Genomic DNA, 21970 nt, shown 5'->3' with positions numbered 1-21970 from the left:
ATTGTACATTGGCCTCGTGGGCTCAGATGATCTTTCTTTCTTAGCCTCCCAACTAGCTAGGACTATAAACACCCATTACCACACCAGCTCTAACCTTATTATTTTCCATGAAGAAAGATTGGAAAATTCAGAGAAAGTCTGTCTTAATTTCAGTTAAGTTGCCTGCAATAACTTTTTTAAGTTGTCCAAGCAATAACTGACTGATTCTCATGCCAGGAAATAGTAATATTAATATATAAAAATTTACATATTATGATTTTGTCACACCATAGACTTTTCAAAGTCAGCCTTCAATATTCACATTAATAGTTGCCCGATCCTTAGCAATTCTATGGTTCAACCAGATGGCATATACCTTGCATCAGTTGCAGATTGTCAATGATAAGAGTTACAGTGTCAGAGCACTTCCTATATGAAAAGCCATACTATGAATATCCTAAAGACACCAAGTCATAAAACACTGAAGCAATCCTAGGAGACTGTCACTGTCACTATTGACACTTTACCAACTCAGAATTTTGGGCAAAGATGGATTGTTTTTCCTGTGTATCTACACCTATAGCCAGTGACAGATCCGGGATTTAGACTTAAGGTTTTTGGCATTCTCAGCAAAGAAACATAGGGCTGCAGTTCTAGCCTGTCATTCACAGCAACCTGAAGAGGCCACCTTGACTTAATCAACCATGACGCAGACCAAATCATGGTTCATGGCTTCAGCACTAACAAGAATCTCAAGAACTGCTCAGGCCAGTGAGGTAGAGTTCATGATTATATTAGGGCTGCTTTAATAGAAGCTTAAACATGAGTTTTAGGAGAGAGAGAGAGGCAGTTGGAAGGAAAGAAGTCACACTCATATTGAGTAGTTACCTCCCAAGGGAGAGTAGTGAAAGTAAGACAAATCCAAGTGTGGGTGGGATGGTTGGTAGTTGAGACTCTGTGAGCCCCCATGGGCCCTGGTTAGTTTACTCTGTAGGTCTTCCTGTGATATCCTTGACCACTCCAGCTCCCTCTATTCTTCATCACCCCCTTGGTGAAGACTAAGACATTTACTTGTCTACTCATTTAGGTGGCTCTTGCATTACATCTCAGAAAGTTAAGAAATCTCTTTGTTCCCTTTCTTCTTTCTTTCTTTCTTTTTTTCTCTTTTCTTTTCCTCCTTGTCCTCCTCCTCCTCCTCCCCTTCTTTTTCTTTTTCTTCTTCTTCTCCTTCTTTCTTCTTCTTTTTCTTCTTCTTCTTCCTCTCCTCCTCCTTTATTTGATAAAAGATACAATAGATATCTCTGGAGATGGTGCTAATCCACTGGTTCTCAACCTCTGAGCTGTGACCTCCCTAGGGGTTGAATGGCCCTTTCATAAGGCTCAAATAGCAGATATTCTGTGTATCAGATATTTTACTTTGTGATTCTTAGGATTAACAAAATTACAATTATTTAGTAGCAATGAAATTATTTTACAATTAGGGTCACCACAACCTGTATTGTATTAAAGGGTCCCAGCATGTGGAAGGTTGAGAACCACTGAATCCAATGCAATTTTAATTTGATAAAGTCAAACACAACACCACTTAAAGTGCACAAGGATTTGGTAAACATTCTTTGCTTCTTTCTTTCTTTATTTAATCACTTTATAGCCTGATCTCATCCTCTCCATCTTTTCCTCCCAGTCCCATCCCCACACCCACATCTCCCCATTCCCCTCTCTCCTTCTTCTCAGAGAAGGAGAAGCTCCCAAGGGGCACTAACTCACCCTGGCACCTAAAGTTGCAGCAAGACTAAGCACATCCTCTCCCACTGAGCCCTGACAAGGCTGCACAGGTACGAGAAAGGGATTCGGAGTCAGGTAACAGAGTCAGAGATAGCCTCTACTCCCATTGTTAGGCGAACCATATATTGACCAAGCTGCATATCTTCTACATGTGTGTAGGGGGTCTAGATACAGTCCATGCATGCTCTTTGGTTGGTAGTTCAGACTCTGTGAGCCCTATGGGCCCTGGTTAGTTTACTCTGTAGGTCTTCTTGTGATATCCTTGACCACTCCAGCTCTCTCTATCCTTCCTCATGCTCTTCAACAAAACTCCCTAAGCTTGGCCTATTGTTTGACTATGGGTTTCTGCATCTGTTTCCATCAGCTGCTGGATGAAAGCTCTCAGAAGACCTTTATCTTAGGCTCCTGTCTGCAAGCATAGAAGAATATCATTAAATAGTGACAGGGATTGGCTCTCACCCATATTGTGGGTCTTAATTTGGGCTGGTCATTGATTTGCTATTCCCTCAATCTTTGCTCCATCTTTATCCCTATACTTCTTATAAGCAACACAAATTTAGGGTTGAAGGTTGTATGTGTGGATTGGTGTCTCCTTACCCCCACTAGAAATCCCATTTGGGTGCAAGAGATGGCAACATCAGGCTCCTTAATTCTCTGCTACTAGAGTGGGGTTTGCATTAAGGTTTTTTAGGAAATTTCATGTGTATGATGGGAAGAGAGAAGTCTTAATTTGTTGTAAAATGTACTAGAATTCTTGCCTTTAGTTTTGGTAGAAGCTTTAGTCAGATGCCTGGGAAAAGAGCTTTTCTTCCCTCTTATGCCTGTTTCAACTTCTGATAGGCAGTATGATTTAATGTGTCCTGCTGTTAATGAGCATTCCAAAGTTAGGACCATCATGCCTCTATTCTGAGAGGACAGACATACATTCAGTCAAATATATGCTCATGGGTTAAAGGCAATGTTGGTTATGGCTGATCCCCTTTTCCCAAATAGCCATTTCTTCTTTCTTTATATTTTAACAATTGCCTCTTAGAGACTATTCTTATTAGACTCCTGAGTTGGTAAGACCACATTTATGGAATTCCCTCTCTTGAATTTAACTGGCATACAACTAGTCAGGTGGGGACTTCTATCCCTCTGTCAGTGATGGGGACAAAATATTAAAAATATTCTGGATTTCATAACTGGTTGATGTTATAGGCCAGAGCCACAACTTATCATCATGGTCACCACTCTCATCATCCTCATCACCATCTACAGTAATCACTATTATTACTGTAGAACTCTGCCTTGAGTACTTTGATGCTATATATTTTAAGAATTTGATTCCAAGAAAAATTAGAATTAAAAGCCCCAAAAAGGCAATAAATAAATAAAGTGAACAAGTTGCTATAATTAACATCGAATTGTTTGTCCTTAGCATATCCCCAAATAGGTATTCCTAAAATGAAGATCGCAGTGAGGGCTGAACATACTTTCATTGTGTTCATTAGGTGCTGTTGTTATGGTCATGTTACGTTCAGTAGCATAGTGAGCTGCAGCCTGAATCTCCTCTACTCAGTGAGTAAACTAATAGAGTCCTGTGCTAATAATGAATTGCTAAGGCTGAGAAATACGTTTTTTTTTTTTTTTTTTACTAAGAAAATCTTCTTTTGATTAGCTAAAATATAGACAGAAAATAACATTCAGGAATCTTTAAGAAGCAAGCTTTAGGAAGTATTTATGTATACCACTTTTAGTAGACCAAAAAAAAAAAAAAAAAAAAAAAAAAAATCTTACTTTGTAGGATCGAAATTCCAACAGTGACACAACATTTACTAAAGAAAGGCTTTTAAGCTAGATCCCATAAAGGGCCATGGAAAGATCTTTCAAATCATCATTATCGTGAAAAGCTTTTACTTCTTCAAACCCTCATTATTTGATTGATTTGTCACAAATATTGTCATTTGTGTAGTAATTTGTGGTTTTAAAAAAGTGCTAAGGAATGTGTATTGCTGTTGGGAGCTCATCTAATGCCTTAATTTGGGTTCTAGAAGTCTCGAAATTGTGTTGGTCCCATTACTCTCAAATTGAATGTGTCAAAGTTTGAGGTATAAATAGTCTTTCCTGCCACTCATGCATGTGTGTGCACTTACGTGTGTGTGTGTGTGTGTGTGTGTGTGTGTGTGTGTGTGTACATTTATGTGTGTTATGTCTGTATGCAGATATATATGTGTGGTGGTTGATGTCAAAGTCAGGTGTCTTTTCAATAGATCTCCATTTTTGTTCTCTCACTGGATCTATAGCTAGATTCTGGTAGACTGGATGAGCAGAAATCCCCAGGGTATCCTCATCCCCATGTCATTACTGCCTCTGTATCCCCAGAGCTAGGTTAAAAGGTGCATGACACAACACTCAGCTTTTCTTTCTTTCTTTCTTTCTTTCTTTCTTTCTTTCTTTCTTTTTTTCTTTTTTAACACTTTTTCAATCTAGGTGCTTGAGATCCGAACTCACATTTCTATGCTTATACAACAAGTATTTTACAAAATAAGAGATCAATGCGACTCCAGAGATTTTAGGTCTCTCAAGAATTATTAGTGATCTACTTTTCTTGACATCGAACTGAGCATCTGATGTGAGCACTGAGATGTGACCCATCATGAGCAAAGGATCATGATGTGTTTAGATTGTTTTGTAGTCTGAAAAAGACAAGAAAATTTTGTAGTGGAAGCTTTGGTTTCTTAAAAACAAACAAACAAACAAACAAGCAAAAAAACCTCAGTTGTGTTACATAAATATGTTTTTGTTTTAGTCCCAGGTGTGGCATATGGGGCTGATTCAGATTGTCCACAGTAGCAAACTATTTTCTGCCTGCAGGCTGTAAAAGGGGCGTACTCTTTGCCAGCTTCAGATAGTTTAATTCTGAGGACTCTGGAGAGAAGTAAATGCTATAGACTACCTGGTGTTGGGGTGGTGGAAGGGATTTGGGTGAAGAAGGAAGAAAGGTAGAGGAGTAGGAAAGCAAATGAATATAGTTAAAATAAAGATGAAACAAGTGGGGCTCCAAGTTGGGCCCAACATTGGGCACCATCTATTAGTGTAATTTTAAACTCTCTATTATTTGCTTATCTCACTACTTTGCCCTCTCTACCCTACCCTAGGAGAGAAAGAAGGTTGCTTGGGAACAGGGACTTAGTTCTCTTTAGGTATTTCCTGATGATTAGAGTGGTTGGATTTATTGGGGCAAGCCCATTTTTGTTTCAGGATACTTCCAACTTCTCATCAAACTGCATCAACAGCAAGCAACCAGGAACATCATGGGGGTGGGTGGAACAGCATTCTTTTTTTCTTGGAGCTACCAACTCTCAATCTGGGCTCTGGTATTAATTCATCTCCAGAGTCCTCAGACTTAAAGTATCTGCAGCTGGCAAAGGGCCCCCTCTCAGAGTCTACAGGAGGCAAAGAGTTTAGTGCTATGGATTAAAATAAAAACAAAAAACACGCTTACATAACATATCTGAGATTTTAATGACACAAAAATCTCTCCAAAACTTAAAAGAAGGAAGAACAAAAATGAGACACAAAGGGAAGATGGAGACGTTGAGTAAGTCAGTCTATCTGCACAGTAGACACCTGTGTGTCATTTCACTCAAAATATCAGATGTCATGTTCCTGATAGCCAGAGACACAAGGTACCTATTACCACCCCAGTTCTCATGCTGTGGTGGTTAGCTTGAAAAGAAAATTTACATTTATTAAATGTTGCCTGCCATAAGAGAACAGCAGTCACCAAAGCTGCTTTCTATGATTTCAAATGCAAAGAAGCTGAAGAACAAATGCCTGGCATGGTTTTCTCCTTCTATTTCAAGGTAAACAAAACTGCTCTAGTTCTACCCCCTGTTTTATACCCGTGTAGGTTATTATCTCTCTGTTTTTCTGTTTTTCCTATATTAATTACATTTGAATGTTGTTTTCAGACCTTCCTTTTCAACCACTCACATACTTAAATCTGATTAAACTAGAAAGTTTAATGTAAGGCGTGTGTGTATGTGTGTGTGTGTCTGTGTGTGTACATGTGTGTGCTCACCTGTTTGTATTTCTACATATTGTGTGGATGTGTGTGTATAGTGTGTAAGGGCATATAGGTGTATATGCATATTTCTCTTTGTATATGACTTTATATGTCTATAACTGTGTATGTGTGCGCGTGTGCGTGCGCACGTGTGTGTGTGTTTGTGCATTGGCACATATGATAATGGATAGCAGATGTCAGTTTTAGTGTCTTTCTTAATTTCTCTTCATCTTATATTTTGAGGTAATGTCTCACGCTGAACCATCAATGTGGGTAGACTGTCAACAATCCTGAGAGACCTTCTCATTTTCCGTGACCTGTGCTGAGATTAAAGGTGGGTAGTATGGTTCCCAGCTTTGGTATGAACTCAGGTCAGCTTTTCATTGGCTTAGCCTTCTCCTCAGCCCCTTTCAATTTACTAACATATAAACTACTTTTTTATTTTACCAGACCCTGAAAATACTATTCCCAATTTTATCAAGGCAGGGTATTGCTTGGGGTTTAAGAGAAAATTGCCTTGATATTGAAACCATGTTGTTTCAAATTACAACTTCTAGAACAATGTAGTGTGTTCTTTCTCTAAATAAATACCAAACCTTCTAAGGCCCAGAAACTCAGGTCTGTGAAGGCAAAGAACCATCTAGATTTACTATTCTATTATATTCTGGTTATTGTATGATGGAAATGGCAAACGGATATTTTTAAATTGATCTCCACTTAAACTGTACTAGAAAGCAGTTATCCATGTCAGCTTACTGGACAAGATACCAGAGAGAAAATTATACAACCTGGAGTATTGCCAATCACAATCTTTCTAAGCAAAGAAGTTGGTTATTGCACTTTATAGAAGTGAAGGTCCTTATCTATAATCACACCAAATTTATAATACTGTTAAAACAGCTTTTTGGCACCTGCTTATCTGCCTTATTCTCAAAAGTTTATTCATGTTTTCCTATTTGTTTCTTGTCCTGATGCTTTGTTCATGTTGTTGGCTTTCTTCTCTACTGGTGGTACAGCCTGAGAATACATTGTCGTCTTTAGGAAGCACAGCATATAGAGCACACTAGTCCTCTCTCCTTTAAACCCAATGGAGAGACTGCCATTACACCCACAGTGTCACAAAATCCTGTTCACTTTAACCTATGTCATACTTCATTAATTTACTAAAGGCAATTTTTAACATTTTCTCTGTGAGGGGAATATGTCTAAAACCACTTTCAGTTTTTTACATAAGGAAATTGGAATTGTCTTCTTCTGAAGCTTTATGTAACTTTTTAATTTTTTAATCCTCTTGTTAACCAATTTAAAAAAATGTAAATCTGTTATGTTCTGCTGACTTATGAATTAATAATACTCGTGGCTACATTTAACATGGTGCTACTGTTCAGATTTGGCACCTTTATTCTTTTGGTTTTATTTATTTCCATGTTATTTTTTATATTTTACACACATTTCACACACACATACACAGAGACATACACACACACACACACTAAACATTAAAAATACAAAAAAAAAAAAAATACCAGTGACTGAAAATTTTCCAAATCTAGCTCTGGAGATGGAAATTCAGATGCATGAAGAACAAACACCTGAAAAGGATGAGTCACTCAAATTCTACAGTAAAATCCACGGTAGTTCCATGTTTAAAGTCAGCCAAGCAAGTAGAAATTTGACCTGTCACATACAGGTAAAAAATATATACACAGCCTCCTCAGAGTCTCTGTGAATTTTTCAGGAAGAATTTGACCACTCTTTAAAGAAATTGGCCAAAGCAAAACATAGCTACTCATCAATAACAATTTACTTTTCAAAACTTAACTAGTAAGAAATTGTAAGGCCTTCCAATCATGCGAACATTTAAAAGGAGTTCAAGGCCATCTTCTATTACATAAAGAGAAAGAGGCCACCTTAGATGTGTGATGGACAACTTTTCTCTCAAAAAAATGATGTATCATTGAAGAAAAAAAAAATACTATCTCATCACCAGACATGCCTCATAAGAAACAGGTGCATGAAATACTTCAGACTGAACTAAAAAACCGTATAAGCAGCAGAAAATGTTTGTTATACTGTCACAGCTGTACAAAAATGACACTTAATGTTAGCATGTATATTAATAGGAATGAGGAAAAACGAACAAGGTCATGGGCGTTGATTACAAATTGTACACAGTACAGCAAGCATCCAGATCTGAGCAGTCCTATGAAATGTATGTTGTGGGAGAGGATGTAGTGCTGAGATACTCCAAGCAGCTGAGGAACATTATTAGCAAAACGAAGTAATGTCCTATAACTATAAGAGGTGGAAAGCAAGCTGCACTGTAAACAGACAATATGTAACATAGAAAATGATAGCTAGAAAAAACCATACTGTTATGAACAACAACAACAACAAAAAAAAAAACCTTAAAATTATGAGATGCATTAGTACAAAACACAGAGAGAAGATGGTACCAAAATGAAAAAAAATCTTTTATAATGAGTCTAAATTTAAACTTTGTAGGTCTGAAAAAAAAAAAGGAGAAAACTCTAATAGACATTTAGCAAAGGAAATAATAATTACAGTAAATTTACATGGAAGAGATGATGCAAAATCAATTAAAATGCAATTCTTTTTTTAAAAAACAAAAAACTGTGAAAACATTCAGGGGTATTAAGAGGAACAAAGATGAAGGACTCAAGTAAATTATAGCAAGTGGAGAAAGGACATTATAATGTATTCCACAAAGTAAAATATAACAGTATCATAAAGAACAATTATGAATACATATGTATCAACAAATTGAACAAATGGAAGAAATGGATAAATTAACTAAGTTCATAAAATATATTAAAAGTAAGAGAATAGTTTGGAAGAGCAAACACACACTGAGAGGGCAGAGGTGGTGGCTGCACACAGGCAAACTCCTCCCAATAAAACCATGACAAAGAACACAGAAGAGGATGGAGCTCTAAACACTGCCTCTCAATTTTCTGATACTAGTTTATTTGCTCAAGTTTGTTCTCCCCACCACTATCAATTCTTGTGGTGGAACTTTCTCCCAGAGTTCTTTGATTCTGACCAGTATGAAAACATGCCATCATTAGCATTTTTTAGGTAGTGAAGCTTATGTGGAAAATTGAGACATTTAATGCGACAACATAAGGTGAAAATGAAGAGAGCCAGCGATTTCTTACAAAGGCATCATGTGGCTTTCCCACTGGGAAAACATCCTATTTTCTTTAAAAGAAATAGCTGACATTTGGCAGTGCCCTAACACGAAGGACCTTTCTGTCATCTATTCTAAACCAAATAAGAGTCAAAGCTTAGGCCATCCACTCCACAGCAGCAGATAACCATGGAGTTTAGAAGATTCACAGGATTCCTTGAAGTTAGTCTTGAGGAAAGGAAAGGGAGCCATCAACAGACTCAGAAGAAGGAGGAGGAGGAGGGGGAGGAGGAGAATAAGCAGGAGGAGGAGGATTAAAAAGAGAAAAAGACTAAAAGCTCAAATGTTTGTATATATTGACATCCATCCACACAAAATGTTAAAGAAGAGATTGAACACACTGAAGAGTCAGATGATATTAGAAGGCATAAATTCAGTACCTAGGGTTAAACGTTAAACTGCCTGATTTTAAAAATCCCACAAGAGTGAATATAAAACAAACTGGATAAAGCAGAAAGAAATAATTAAAATAACTATAAATTTAAGACCTAGCATAGCAACTATAAAAATAAAGTGATAATTCTTAAAAAAATATAAGCACAATAGGATAAACATGGCCAATCAGTAAATCAAAAAACTTAAATATATCATTAGTCATTTTTACTTTTTACAATTAATCCTTTTAGAAAATTTCTACAATGTAGCACAGTTATTTTCAAGTTTGATGTAAAACATAATCCATCAATATTCTAAATGAAATAATTTTCAACATATATAAATGGATACAATTTATTATAGATGTATTAGAATGACAATAGACTTAAGTTAGAAATGAGTAACAACAAAATTACAAAGAAATAACAAACATTTGAAAATTAAATAATATGTATGTAAATAAAAGTGAATTTCAAAGGGGAGAGTTTTCGTGTATCATTAACTGAAGGGAAACAAAATTTGAACATATCACATCTGTTGAATATAACTAAAGAAATCAAGGTAATTTTATAGTGATAGATAGCCATATGAGAAAGGAAAGCTGTCACAAATGGGTAATCCCATTTCTATACTTAAGAAATAACAAAAGACAATGTCATAGATAAACAAAAGAAATCATATAGATCATATTAAACACAGTAAGCAAAAAAGTAAGATAAGTTAAAGTATCAAAAAAGGGAAAATATTGGTTTTTGAGATACTAAGGAGACTAATAAATAATTGTTAATTATTAAAATTAAGAAGGAAGAAAGATGCAATGAAATAAATGTCACTAATACACAAATTACCAGCATCAGATATAATACAAGAAATAAATTCTACATATATCAATGTGAACTCATTTTATTGGTTTAGATATATACTTTGAAAGTTGCTTAAAATATTTCAGCATCAACTTCCCAAGCTAAAAAAGATGGATGGTTTAAAAAAAAAAAACACTTGCATAGATATGGGTCTTGTACACTCTTATTATTTTTTGTAATCACCACAAGTCAAAGATAGCACAGATTTCCACTGAAAAGATGGATGTGGTCTGTCAGAATGTTGTCACCCAAATCTTCAAATCCGGTAAAAAATGTTTGCCAATGCAAACAATGCAAACTACTTAGATGAAACCTGGGAGGATTTAAAATAAAAACAAACTTTATCAAAGAATTGAAGGGTTTAAAAAAGACACAAAGAAACAGCTCAATAAAATAAAAAGGAAAAGGTTTAAGAAGAGTAATCATCAGAATAGTGCCTCAGAAAATGCAAATACAAAGCTCATGAGTTTTATTCAGAGCTTGATAATTGAATTTAATAAAGCAATAGAAACACTGAAGAGGACTGAAGATGAAATGAATTTGAATTTAAAAAAATCCAATACCTCAACTACATACCTCAAAGGAAAGCTCTACAAGTTGAATTAAAGAAAAGATAGAATTATGATTAGAAAACAAATTAGCAGATTTGGACCAAATAAACAAGGGATATAAAAAATAAAACCTTTCAATTTAGGTATAGATGAGGGAAAAGAATCCCAAGTCAATGGCATAGAACAAGTCTTCAACAAGATTACTGAAAGCGTTGCCAAACTGAGAAAAGACTCATTCATCCAGATAAAAGAGGCACCCAGATGATCAAATAGGGCAGACAAGAAAAGATATATCATAGTTAAAACACTAAACACAAACAAACCAAAGAAAGTGAATTGACAGCTGGAAAAAAAAGAGAATGTCACATTGTCATTGCTCTGGATTGAATGAGACCTGGGAAAATGGAGCCAATGAGTGAGGCAGGTAAGTCTTATGCAATAGCCAAGTTTATTCAGAATATCAGACAATTTACACTCGCAAACATCTGGTAACAAAGGATATGGAGTTTGAACAGAAGGAACCAGACTTGAACTGGGCAAAGCTTCTAGTGATGAGACCTGGTTACATTCCTTCGAGCTGTTCAAGAGTGTGCCATGGAGATTGCTAAACAATTAAAGCTGATGGTAGGACAGAACGTAGTTATCTGAAAACTGACAGCAGAGCCCCATTTCTGAGGACACATCTATACAGTTTACTGATCATCAAATGGAGAGAGGAGGAGCTGGTGCAGTCATAGAGCCTTCATCCCTACCTTCTGGTCTGTTTGGGGTGAAAAAGTACTGTTCAGGCTACAGAAAAAGAAACATGAACGCCAACCCACCCACAAAACCCTCAACCTACAACCTCTGCTGCCTGCAAGAAGTGCTGGGGCATTAATGAGGTAGAACTTCTGAGAATGCCAAGGCAATGTTTGACCTCCAGGCACTGAGAGGAAGTTCATGTCCTACATTGCCTAGATGGTCAGGAATTAGAGACTGGATAACACAGAGACCTAGGGCAGAAACAAGCACAAGCGTTCAGAAAAATAAAAGAACTAATTCCCAATGATCTACTGTTATCCTCATTGATCCGTGCCTTGCCCAGCCATCATCCGAAAGGCTTCCTAATGCAGCACATGGGAACAGGTGCAGTGACTGACAGTCAGACCTTATGCAGAAAGTCTATATTGGAGATCTCAATAGGTCACAGCCCTCAAAGATTGAGGAAATCCCTGGAAGAGGGGAGGAAGGGCTGTAAGAGTCAGATGGAATAGAGTGTGCCAGAAGAGTATGCCCCACCAAATCAATTAAACTGGGCTCATACAGCTCATAAAGGCTAAAGCCACAAGCAGAGGCCCGCATAAGTCTATACTAGATCCTTTCCATTTATTTTTTTTTATTAATTTATTCTTGTTACATCTCAATGTTTATCCCATCCCTTGTATCCTCCCATTCCTCCCCCCCCCCATTTTCCCATTATTCCCCTCCCCTATGACTGTTCCTGAGGGGGATTATCTCCCCCTATATATTCTCATAGGGTATCAAGTCTCTTCTTGGCTACCTGCTGTCCTTCCTCTGAGTGCCACCAGGTCTCCCCCTCCAGGGGACATGGTCAAATGTGAGGCACCAGAGTACGTGAGAAAGTCATATCACACTCTCCACTCAACTGTGGAGAATATTCTGACCATTGGCTAGATCTGGGAAGGGGTTTAAAGTTTACCTCCTGTATTGTCCTTGGCTGGTGCCTTAGTTTGAGCGGGACCCCTGGGCCCAAATCTGCCTATCATATTGTTCTACTTGTAGATTTCTAGGACCCTCTGGATCCTTTTATTTTGCTATTCTCCCATGCGTCTCTCATTTAGAGTCCCAATAGGATGCCTTCCCCTCTGTCCCAGTTTCCCGGTAAGTGAAGGCTTCAAGCGACACCACATGCTGGCGAGGATGTGGGGAGAGAAGAACACTCCTTCATTGCTGGTGGGAATGCAAGCTAGTACAGCCACTTTGGAAATCTATCTGGTGCTATCTCAGAAAAATGGGAATAGGGCTTCCTCAAGACCCAGCTATTCCACTCCTTGGAATATACCCAGAAGATGCTCCAGCACACAGCAAGAAACTTTGCTCAACCATGTTCATAGCAGCCTTATTCATAATAGCCAGAACACGGAAACAGCCTAAGTGTCCCTCAGTAGAAGAGTGGATAAAGAAACTGTGGTACATATACACTATGGAATACTACTCAGCTATTAGAAACAAGGAATTCCTGAAATTTGTGGATAAATGGATTGAGCTAGAAATGATCATAATGAGTGAGTTAACCCAGAAGCAGAAAGAATCAAATGGTATATACTCACTTATGTCTGCATACTAGCCCAAGGGGCATGTCCCACGAAAGCCTTTCCATTTATTATATAGCTGTTAGTGTGGTGTCTTTATGGGATTCCTAACAGTAGGAGTAGATATTTCTCTGGCTTCTGTGCTGCTCTTAAGACTCTTCTTCCTCCTATTTGGTACCCACATCCAGCCTCAGTAGCAGGACTTTTACTTTGTTATGGATCTTGTTTTGTCTCACTTTGCTTTTGTCTATTGAGGCTAGCTCTTTCCTGAAGATGGAACACAGGAGAAATGGGTCTTAGGGAGAGGGAGGTGGGGGCAGCTTGGAGGACTGGAGAGAGGAAGACTGTGGTCAGGGTATAGTACATTAGAGAAGGATCTATTTTCAGAAGCGAGGACAGAAAGGAGGACGGAAGGGAGGATGGAAGGAAAGAAGGAATGAAAGAAAGTCACATGAATAAATTCTCATGAGTTCAAGGTGCATACAATCACAAGAACAAGCTGCATGTGGCAAAAACGGTTTTCCATAGAGACATATAAAGGATAGTTTAATATTTGGTTGAATAACATCAACAAGAAGCAATGAGTAATATGAAGTAAATTCTTGTTTGCTACACCTGTGGGGAGCATGGAAAAACATTTCAAGAACACATTTACATAATAACTTTAAATATCACTGGTCTCAATTCTTCAATCAAAAGGCATAGAGTGGCTGAAGGGATCGAGAAACAAAATCCATCTGCTTTTCCTCTATAACAAGTACTTCTTAGTTTTAAACAAAAGCACATTCTCCACAATTGAGTGGAGAGTGGGGTCTGACTTTCACATGAACTCTGGTGGCCCATATTTGACCCTGTCCCCTTGATGGGGAGGCCTGGTGGCACTCAGAGGAAGGATAGCAGGCTACCAAGAAGAGACTTGATATCCTATGAGCATATACAGGGGGAAGAAGTCCCCCTCAGTCATAGTCATAGGGGAGGGGAGTAAGGGGAAAATTGGAGGGAGGGAGGAATGGGAGGATACAATGGAAGGAATAACAATTGAGATGTAATATTGATAAATTAATGAAATATATTTTAAAAAAGAATTTACAAAAGTACTACAATCAAATGGGACTGGCAAGCAAGCAGATGTTACTATTGTAATATCAGACAAAGTAGACTTTGAGCTAAGACTAACTAGAAGAGATACATAGGAACATTTCATTTTAACCAAGAGAGCCATTAATCTATTAGATATTACTATCCTAAACATATAGGCACCAAATCTGGAACATCCATTTTTATAAAATATATCTACTGTTGGATTTAATGACAAGGATTTCAATAGGCTACCTCCTCCACTAAACAGAAAATCTAATGCTTTTTTTTGGTCTCTGAAGACACAGGATCCACATGGTACACATGCAGGTGAACACTCATACACATAAAATCAAACAAATAAAGAAAATAAAACAAAAACAAAATAATCTGTTGACAAAGAATTAACATTTCTAATCTTTGTAAAGTGTTAATTGAAAGAGCCCCAAACATAATAAATCAGCAGAATATATTATCAAGTTTAAAAATGCATATGTATATGAATTTAGATGTAGATTATTTCCTGAATAGAAGGTAAAAACAATCACTGTAATAGAAGCATTAACAGGAAGTAGAACAGGTTGTCTAAAATTAGAAAGTGATGAAGATGGCATTAAATAGAGGAATGCTCAGACTCAGCAATGATGAAAAACAGGAGGCTCTGTGCAGAGATGGAGTTAAAGAAAACCTAGAGAAGTGCTGGGTGATATTAAGGTGAGGTGTGACCCTGTTCTTTTAGTTTTATTTTAGAGTTTTCATAATTACCTCAACTGTGAGATAGTCACTTATTTCTAATAGATAAACTCTAAGGCTTTTCTATAACTTGAAAATATGTAGTGAATAATCTCAGTTGATCTTCAGAGTTTAGAAAGCTTTCAGTGCCTGAAGACTGATTATACCAAATGTGTTGCCTATACTCTATGGAGAACTGTGAAGTCTAGGTATTCACAGAGTCAGACACACATCTAAGTGTACAGTGAGAGATTGTGAACAATAGCCACCTATTCCACAAACAAATTAAAAACTCACACTCATTTTTTTTATCTGCTTGGTCCCAGAGACTTGAACCATGCTTGAGTAGTTTGATCTGTAGTAATCCAAGTGTCAACATGCTAGCAAAGGTAGATAATTTATTATTGTGAAAACATTTTTACATTCATGTCAAGTAGAAATAGCCAGAGCAGTGCCCACAGATCCCTGACTGTAACTGAGACCACTAATAGGTATTCTGCCAAACAAATTTACCAATAAAACATTATACATCAGGTTGCCAAGAAGAGACTTGATACCCTATGAGAAGATACAGGGGGAGGTACTCCTCCTCAGGAACAGTCATAGGGGAGGGGAATAATGGGAAAATGGGGGGGGGGGAGGGAAGAATGGGAGGATACAAGGGATGGGATAACCATTGAGATGTAACAAGAATAAATTAATAATAATAAAAAAAACATTATACTTTTAGACTGATAGTATTTGGAGGAAATGGTAATGGAGAAATTAACATCATACTAGATGTCTGAGGAAAGATGAATACATGTCTGAGACTAACAAAAGGACATCCCTCTTTATGAGTTTGGAGTTCATGTTGCCTGTGCTTCCCAGTTTCATTGTAATACAGGCCATTGCTTGTATCAGTTTGACTCCTGTGAAACTCTGCGAGTTAATGATGTATCATGTCAGACGTTTACTTACTTCTTCCTAAATTTTCAAAAACTCTGGCCCACTCCTGAGTCACAAAACAGAAACTCATTAATCAGTTAAGAGAGAAGGAGCTGGGTCCTGGCCCTGCAGCAGCAGAAGCCAGGCCTGGCCAGCTATCGCTGACTAACCAACTGAGCTGCCATCTGGGTTGAGATCCAGCATTTTGTGTTGGTTCCCTCAAACATATGCTCCATCTATGAGCTGCTGGAGCAAACGAAGGGGTTGGTCAGGAAGAACCAGAGCTACAGTTTCACCATGACTATGTCAACAGCAGCGGCCTGGTGTTTATAGTGCTTTAGAAACCAGAAACTTCAAACCAGACCAATGATTTTTTGCAAACAGCACACACACACACACAATCACACACACATATACACATATATGTATATATGTATGTATGTACATATATGTGTATATATATTGCCACTTCAGAGAATGAATATTTCCAGGAGAGATGGGAAAGAGAGCTGAAGAAGTGGTGAGAGTGGTGGAGAGAGGTAGAACTAGACACATGAAGGTGATGATAGTTGTGAAAGAAGCCTATTGTATCGTTATTGAGTGGGGCCCACAGGATGATGTGCAGCATCCTTGAGTTTGCACTCTGACTCAGCCCCAGGAACATGCTGCCAAGACACATAATTTCCCTGGTTCTGAGCAATGACAGCATGTCCAAGATGAAGAATGATCATTTCTGGATTGTGCATCTTCGAAAGACCTCTTGGGTCTGTGATGCATCAGGAGGCTTCATTGTTATCCTTGACATGCTACCTAGGCTGTGTTGAAGCCCAAGGTTCATATGGATCTTCATAGTCCTACAACAGCCAGGAGCCATATTGATTTCCATGGCCCGTTTTACCATTTTAGGCTATGCAGACGTCCATGGTCTGTGCTGCCACATGAACCAATATTGATGTCTGTGGGCCATATTTTCACCAAGGGCCATGTCTAGGTCCATGGTCATACTGAAATTGGTGTCTGTGTTGATGTCTGTGACCTGTGCTACCACAGATGGACAGGGACATACCTGTAGACTGTACTGCATCCTGAAGCCATGCTGATGTCGATGTGCCATGCTCCCACAGGGTGCCATATTTATCTGAGTGGCATTTGCTGCCACCTGAGGCCATAGTGATGTCTAGGTTCATGATGACATCAAGGGCCATGTATATATCCAAGGTCCTCAGATGGCAGAGTTGATACCTGTAACCTGTACTTCCACCAGAGATCATGTGGATGTCCAGGCTCTGTGCTTTCTCCAGAAATCATAAGTAAATCAATGATCTATGCTTTTGCTAACTGTAAAGGGCAAGGTAGCTACTTTTGTCATGGTATTGATGATTGTGGACTCACAGTTGACATGGAAGGCTTTTTTGAGAACCCCTACCTCCACCCTTACCGTATTTTCCCCGTCCTTAAAAGTTACATCCTAAACAGAAAGCCTCCAAAGAACTGTTAAAAATTGTGCTAAGGATGCCAAAGTGTAGCTGTCCAAAGTTGATGGCTTCTGCCACAGGTGAGTGTGGGCAAAGACTCAGTTTTCTTCAAGGATCTGGCCACTGGGGATTTGACAACGCTCCAGTGAATATATGGTCAACACAAATTGGACATTTTATCTTTCTTTTACTTTTCATCTCCTTTATTTTAGGAGTGATCACAAGGGTTGGGGGGTGGAACTGGTAGTACCGGGAAGAGAGGGGCCTCAGGGTTAATGATGTGAAGTTCCCAAATAATCAATGAAAATATTTATGAAAAAAAGACTTGTTAATTAGGAGGCTTGATAAAAATTCTAATTCATAAAGGATTATAGAAGTGTTGTGCTCTGAATTGATTTCTACTACTAAGTAAATCTACCAAGATTAACTCTTTTTGATAGTCTAATAAATAAATGCATGAATGAGAAGACCAGTGTGTAGAAGCATTTCTCCTCACCTCCTCCATCCTAATTCATTTTAAGAAATGTGACATAGATATACACAGTTTTCCAAAAGCTCTATACATACTGATTTGTCTTAATTTAGTTCTGTCTTCTGACCACAACAGGTATTTTCTTTGTGACCCATTTGTGAATTTCAAATTTCCTGACTAGATTTTTTTTTGGTTGAAACTGCTGGTCTTTTATATACTTTTTATTACATGTTTATGAAGGTGGCATGTTCTTATAGATAATTTGTTTGTATGTCAAAGAGGCTATATTAGTTACTTTTTTGTTGCTGTGATAAACCACCATGACCAAGGCCACAAAGGAAAACAGGGTTTGTGATGAGTATACAGTTTCAGAAGAATAAGAGTCTGTTATGGTGGAGAAATATGGTAATAAGTGGCATTACGGCAGCTGGAGCAGGAAGCTCTGGGCTCACATACAGGAAATGGAGTAATCCTTTTACTGTAAAAGCACATCTCCCAGTGACATACTTCCTGCAGAAAAGCTGAAATACATAAATGTGCATGCTACTTTTGATAGTTAGAAGCTCTGGTCAAATCTGAACTTCTCTTTGCCAAAATATTAGTTATGAGAAGGAATGTTAGGGTTCATAACTACTGTTTGCTGAAAATACAAGAAAGTCTCCTAAAACTATAAAAAAATTAAATGATAAAACATGAATGTTTATGGGTGAAACTGACCAGAAGGGTGAGTTGTTATGCTAAACACCATAGATGGCTTCCATATTTGAAAATAAACTGAAATGTGCTATTCCTCCTGTCCCCCATAGAGGTATGATTCATTCTGCTTTGTCCTGTTTCTCTCTGTCTACATATCTGTGGCTGTCTGTCTGCCTGTCTATCTGTCTGTCTTTGTATTTCTCCCTCACACACAAATACACATGTACACACATGCGCACACATGCATGAGCACACAGACACACAGGTGCACACACACATGTGCACACACACACACACACACACACACACAAATGATCTGCTCCTTTGAGATACATTCTATATTCCTTCAACAGAAATCTGACTCCAGAATAAGCACTGCAAGGTAACAGGCCACGCATACTACTCTTTGTTTGCTATTTTTGTTTTAATTACTGTTCTCAGTGCAAGACAAGTATCCTACCTCAGTCTCACACTCACTCTAAGCAAAATACAAATGATGCTATGGACAACTGTAGAAGAGCATTTACAAATGAGATTCAACACTTGCTCTGTATAGTACAGCATTTTGACTGTGACCTCTGCTGTGGGAGGAAATAAAGGCCCTGTCTCTTTTTTCATGAGCATTGTAGCTTTATAATACCATTATCATATAGAATGGAAGAGTGTCTGAGACTTTTCTGTCCTATCAGATGGAAGCAGTAGACGTTTTCTTTGCACTATGCCCTGAATTTTTCTACCACTTTTAGGCTGATGCATTTATTTAGTCATGCCCAGGAATTAACTTTTTTTGTTTATTAAGTTGAAGATGTTAGGTCCTGAAAAAAAAGTGAAAGTATGAAGTAAATGCACCATTTTTCTCCAGTAGATTTTACATGTCCATGTATACATATACACATTATGTATATAGTCTATGGATATAAATCCATCCAAGTTACTTCATAATCACTTGTTTTCATTGAAATAAATTCCTTATTGGGGTGTGTGTGTGTGTGTGTGTACATACATGCATGTGTGTGTATGTGTGGGCATGCACCTGTGTGTGTGTGAGAGCTCATGTTTTCATTGAAATAAATTCCTTATTGGGGTGTGTGTGTGTGTGTGTGTACATACATGCATGTGTGTGTATGTGTGGGCATGCACCTGTGTGTGTGTGTGTGTGAGAGAGAGAGAGAAAGAGAGAGAGAGAGAGAGAGAGAGAGAGAGAGAGAGAGAGAGGAGGGAATAGGTACAGGACACACAGAAATATATTCAAGGTTTATGCTGCATGAATAAAATAGAATGCAATTTCTTGAAATAGATTTTTACTCTTCTGTCCTGTTAGCTGCTGGCAACATCTAAAAGGATGATGGACATCAAAGATCACAGTTAAAATTGACAGGTGTTGGTACACAGAAAAAATTTTACTTGGATATTAGATGCATATATAATCTCCCTATATGGATAGGTTAAGGAATTTGGCATTTTATGCTTAAAGAAAAAAACATATGAATTGGCAGAACAGTGTAAGTGTCCTCAGATTTTTAGAAGGGTGCTGTGTGGCCCATCAGGGAACATTAAAGCCAGAGTATAGAAATGAGGTTAAAAATCAGTTCCAGGTTATCACCACTTGATTTTCTTAAGAAGTATGTCATCCTTGGCAGGCACTGAGGTGCTTCTCATCAGAGGTATTCAGGCTGAATGATGACAGTTGAAAATCACTGGTCTCTTCTGACACTGCATCAGTGATACACAAAGAACCCACATGAAATCAGCTTTCCTACTTTCCTTGATAATAATTACAATTGTGTTTAAATCTGTGGGCTGGCGCAATCAGAATCAACATTCCTAGAATTCAAGGGTTCTCTCCACTCTTTTATTTTCTTAGGCAACACAACTTTTTATTTTGAAGAAGAGGGGAAAAAGCCCAAAGGTACCATACACATCAAAATGCTCTTGAAATATAACATTTTGATGAGTTAAGAAGTAAAGCAGTAAGAAATAAGTATGGATTAAATGTCTCTTAAAAAAATGGGTGTTAAAAATTGATGGAACAGTACCTGGCAAAACACACTAAGGAGTTTGCCAAGTCTCCAGCATTTGAAATATTCTTTGTTACACTTGACAAAGTCAACCCCACTGAGTGTCTCAAAAGATATTGCCACTACAGGCTGGCATAGCTACCCATAAATACACAGTGTGAGTTTTCAAACAGATTCTTCTGTTCAGAAACAAAACATAGTCCAAGTCTGAGTGACAGAGGATTTCCTGGGCATCTGCCAACCAGAGAAAACAAATCTGGAAAACTGCAGCTATTGTCCTTAATAAACTAGCAATCCATGCTTAAGCTTTTTGCGGTTCATTGTTGTGTGCCTCTTGTGTTTGCTGTTGTTTTCCCCTAAAGAAATCTATTCAATGATATGCCCTTCTCTTTCAAAGAAAAAAAGCACTGCATTGCTTGGATGCCTTCTTTCTGCTTTTGCACTTCTGGACTCTTCTTTCTTTCTGGTACCTTCTTTATTCTCTTATCCTATGAGCTGCCCCATCCTCTCCAGCTCTCATTGTCTCATACAGTGACAACACATTGCCTCCTTTAGCCCTTCGCTCTTTTAGTTCATACAACCATAGGCAAGGTGAGAGCAAGATCCTCAAACCTGCTTTATGGAGGAGCACTAAAGATGGGCTCTAAATCTGAGATGGGCTATGGGTCTCTTTTTGTGTCTGAAAACTTTGGAGCCATTTTCCTAGCCCTGGCCCTCCCTGCTGAGTTCCTTCCATTGTGAGACAAAAGCATATTCTCTACTACTCTTAATATGAGCATTTAGTTCTTTATATAATCAAGTTCATTGATTTATCAATAGACTAAAGCTTTGGAAAACATTGACTAATACTAGAAGATATGGTATTTTGTCATGTTGGAGAGACACTTGAAATAGCTCTGGGATGGATTGGTTATTTCTGTTCCACCATTACATGTTGCTTAGGAATTGTGCCCCCAGAGAACCACCAGGCTGCCATTAGCCCTAAAAGCTGGCCATGTTAGTGCATACTGAATATATCCATGAACATGAGGGTCAGACAGATAGTTAGGCAAATGGTTACTGATGGGGATGACAACAGATGATGACATCACTTGCTCTTATATAACTCTGTCAATAATCAGAATACAGGTCTGGAAGGGAGAACTAAAGTGCAAATAAGGATACTAGGCAGCCAGGCACATATGCACTGCTCACAAGTCACATATTCTCTGGTGCATGTCACCTATGGCTCTCAGATGTCCCTGGAACCACCAGTGAGAAATGAACAGCTGATTGTGAAGATCTAGTGAAAAAGGAAATGCAGTGTACTGACAAGTAATTTCATATTGGTTACATATGAATCAATAATTTTAAGGGTATATAACTGAAACTAATTTTAACTTTGAAAATGATTTTTAAAAATACTTTGTCTTTTATTTCTGCAAGCCTTTGTACCTGGGTACACTT

This window comes from Acomys russatus, chromosome 20, assembly GCF_903995435.1.
Source record: "Acomys russatus chromosome 20, mAcoRus1.1, whole genome shotgun sequence".
In the NCBI taxonomy this organism is placed as follows: Eukaryota; Metazoa; Chordata; class Mammalia; order Rodentia; family Muridae; genus Acomys; species Acomys russatus.
The sequence above is the reverse complement of the archived record's forward strand: the minus strand, read 5'-3'. Positions refer to the sequence as shown.